The following is a 4,101-nucleotide window of genomic DNA, read 5'->3' on the forward strand; positions in this document are numbered from 1 at the left end:
AGATTATTATTATTTTTTATTTATTACTGTTCATAGAAACTTTTAGAACTGTGAAAGCTAGCCAGTATATACTCAGTTATCAGATGCACTGCAACTCCACTTTACACCTTTTACACTTCCAGTGTCAGTTACATTCTATAGACTTACTCAACACAAAACAGCAAAGAACTGGCAGATCTGAAGCTAGAAAATGATAGGTTTTAATGTCCTCTTCCTGAGACACATGTCCTCTTGCCTGCATTCCAACCTCCTTCATCACCTAATGCTCTCTGTAAAAGCATAAAGGAAGGCATACAAATGTATAGCTAGAACATCAAGCAACATAAATTATTCTTATAAGATACTAACCATAATCTGAAGCCATTAGGTAGTATTGGTAGAGATTGCCTATTGCTTTCAATGCCTTTGGCTATTTTTATGTTAACATCAAAAATAAATGTTTCAAAGGAAAATGAACTGGATATAATTATATATAAACAATGCTGAGATCAATAGTATTTAAAATAGTTGGGAAGTAAACTAAACATGAAATATACTTCTGCATCCACTTATTTGAAAATACCTGGAGGCCGTTTTTTATCCCAAAGGCATTTCTAATTTGCATAGCAAAGATAATATTATTTCTGTTTTCCTTTAATATTCAGATACAGCTATATTCAGATAAGAAGGTTACCTTACATGTGAAAACTTGTATCTAATTTTGTGGCTCAGAGCCAGTCACATATAAAGTAGGAAACTTTTTGTAGGAATGAGAGAATGTGAACTTTTAAGCTTCAACTTAGGGTTATCAGACAGTCTCATTTACAATAGCATTTTGAGTCATAATTCCAAATGTTCACCACCGACTTGACATTTTATTTTGAAAATTCATTTTATGATTTTTAATTGTTCTAAAATGTTTCAGACATGTCTATGTATTTTGATCAAAGCTACTCAGATTACTTACCTTCAATGACCCCTCTTGTCACTTTTCCTACCCAACTTCATCTGTACCTTACCCACCACAGTGCGCATGTTCATTTCCCCTGAAGGTTTCCCTTCATTTGTTTCTTAGTTTATAGTACCTGTTTACCTGTTAATCTTGCGTGTATGTTTGGATTTTGTTAATATTTCTATAACTTTGGAAGTTTGATTTAGACTCTCCTGTGAAATCTTTGCAAGGCTCATTTAGATTTTCTGGTGAGTAGGTCCCTTTTATGATTTAATATAAGCATTGTTGTCCTTTATGAAGGGTTCCTTCATACATTCTTGTTCCTAACGAGCTATGTCTCTTTAAATCTTTCATATGCAATCCCTAATTTGACACTCATAATTAAGATGGGGATATCAAGATGCCTTAGTTTTTTGAAACAATTGTTTGTAATTATTTGTAATTATTGTTTAAAGATATTTCTTAGTAGGACTGGAGAGGTGACTCGGTGGTTAAGAGCATCTGGCTGTTCTTACAGTTCCCAGTTCAGTTCCCAGCACCTATGGGTGTCTCACAGCTGAATGTAACTCTAGCTCTGGGCAATTCTATTGTCTTCTGCTCGTCCTACTTGCACGTACACCCACACAGACATACATATATAAAAATAAATCTTTTTTTTTTTGCTTTATGGAAAATTTATTGCAGCTTTCAAAACACGCATTACTTTTTCTTTTCAGCGTCTTGCTCTGCAGCTTCCTTGTTCCTTTTTGCTCGGATGCCAAAGAGCCGGGCATTGGCACGGGCCATTCGGGTACTGGCAAAGGCCTTGAAGTTCTTCTCTTCCTCTGTGATGACTCTGGCCTTCTCCTTTTTGTACACATTGCGGATGGACATCACAGGTCCTGTCAGCTGGGTGGCCAATTTAAGTTCTTCAGCAGAACTGTCTCCCTTCTTTGGAGCAGAAGGCTTCCTGGGGAATAGTATGAGCTTGGAGTGGTACTCCTTCAGGCGCTGCACGTTGGCGTGCAGTGATTCAGTGGATTTGTTTCTCCTCCTTGGGTCCACAGAGATGCCGATGGTGCGAGCCATTTTCTTGTGGATACCAGCCACCCTGAGTTCCTCCAGGCTGAAGCCCCTGCCAGCCCGGACCTTGTTGTGGTATCTAACTGTAGGGCACCTCACGATGGGCCTGATGGGGCCGGACACGGGAAGAGGGGCAATGCGGAGCGCTTTCGCCTGCCAGGCCTTGCATCTGCGGATCTTGCATGCTGGCTGGTTGAACCACGTGTCCACTCCCTGCTGCCAATCTTGTGCAAGTGGGGCTTAAGGATCATGCCATTCCGGCTGGGTGCCATGGCTGCCTCCTATACAGGAGAACGGCCAAGCGGAAAGGAAAATAAATCTTAAAAAGATATTTATTAGATGTTTCATTGATTTTTTTAAAAAATTTTATTTTTATTTTTAATAACTACATAATTTACCCTCCAAATATCTTTCAAACTCCATTTCCCATCAAATGCCTCTTGCCATTCTCTTTTAAATTCATAATCTCTTTTACATTATTATTGTTAAACACATATAAATAAATATATACTTAAATATGACACACAGGGTCAGATAATGTTGCATATAAGCATGTATTTTGGGGGCTGATCATTTGCTATTAAATAACTACTTCGGGGGCTCAGTCCCTGGGGAAGACCAATTCTCCCTCTCTTAAGAGCTGTTAACTGTAGTTTTTCCTGTAGGGCCGGGGTCCTGTGAGATATACCCATCTATATTTTGATGTCAACTTGTGTTTGAATTGTTCAGGTCTTGTTTAGGTAGCCATATTGCTTAGGAAACATAGCAGAAGAGGGGGCAAAAAGATTTTAAGAGCTATAATCTGCTGTGAACATGTTTTCTAAATATAATAAGGAAGCTACATTCTTCAAAAATTTTATAATTTTTATAGTATGTTTTAATCTTATTCACTCCCTACCCCCAACCCCTTCCAGATTCACTACCCTCTTCCTACCCACAGAACTATGTGACCCCCTTTTTTAGCTCTTTACATTTAACAAGTATGATTTCTGTCGCCCATGAATTCTTGGATTTGTACTGTTTCACTGGAGTGTGGTTAACTCGCTCGGGTCAATAATCTTTAAGAAAGCCGACTCCTTCTCTCAGCAGCTATCATTTGCTGGCAGTTCCTAGGCTAGGGGTATCACTTTTTGCCCAAATACTCTTTCCTTGCTGATGTTTGGTCTGGCTCAGCTTAGCATAAGTCTTATGTATACAGTCCCACTGACAGTGAGTTCATATGTAGAGCTGCCTTGATGTATAGGGAAAACACTGTTCCCTGTAGTCACCCACCACCTCATGCTCTTAGGATCTTTCTGCCCCCCTCTTCAATGATGATTCTTGAGCCTTGGGAGAAGAAAGCATGATATAGATGTCCCATGCAAGACTTAATATCCTGGAGTCTCTTATTCTCTGTACTTTGACTAGTTGTGAGTCTCTGTGCTAATTATCATCCACCATAAATAATTACCCTCTCTGATGAGGACTGAGAGGTGCACCAATCTATGGGTATAGCAGTAAGTCATTAGGAATCAATACTATATACATAGTATTAAAGTAGAATAATAAAAGTAGGTTCTCTCTTATTCTTACTGCTTGCCCAGTTGCAGGCTGTTAGCCTGATAAATGGGGCCAGGTCTGTATTTCATCTTGTGAAGTGGGACTCAAGTCTAACCAAACAGTGCTTGTTACTCTCTTAATGAAGATGCAACATATTGCAGCCATAAGTGTGCTTTACCAAGCTAGTCATTATTGAATCTAATAGAGTTCACAACTAGGTAAGACAAGATTATTATTATTTTTTATTTATTACTGTTCATAGAAACTTTTAGAACTGTGAAAGCTAGCCAGTATGGATGAAGGTTCTCGGACTACCCGAGCTCAATACCTCCATATTCTGACTCAAATATGTGGTGTCTTCAGCAAGAGGGTCTTACTTTCAAGTTCTCCAGAATAACTGAGGACATTGGCAATGATTTGTACTGTTTAGGGGTCTGTAGGCCTCACTGATCAACAACTCCAAAGAAAATAATCTATTCCTGGCACTGTACATTTTGTTAGCCTGTTATGTCTAATAGGGGCCTTGGTTTTTGTTTGTTTTGGCTTTTTTTTTTGGCTTTTTTTTTTTT

The 4,101-nt window shown here is 38.7% G+C and overlaps 1 protein-coding gene and 1 pseudogene across 2 annotated transcripts in view; one reads left to right on the forward strand and one right to left on the reverse strand.

Moving 5' to 3' along the window:
• Cntln (centlein) overlaps positions 1-4,101 on the forward strand; it is a 241,922-nt gene that overhangs the window by 38,652 nt on the left and 199,169 nt on the right. The window lies entirely within an intron of this gene.
• LOC116096196 lies at positions 1,582-2,265 on the reverse strand (annotated as a pseudogene).

This window comes from Mastomys coucha, unplaced genomic scaffold, assembly GCF_008632895.1.
Source record: "Mastomys coucha isolate ucsf_1 unplaced genomic scaffold, UCSF_Mcou_1 pScaffold18, whole genome shotgun sequence".
In the NCBI taxonomy this organism is placed as follows: Eukaryota; Metazoa; Chordata; class Mammalia; order Rodentia; family Muridae; genus Mastomys; species Mastomys coucha.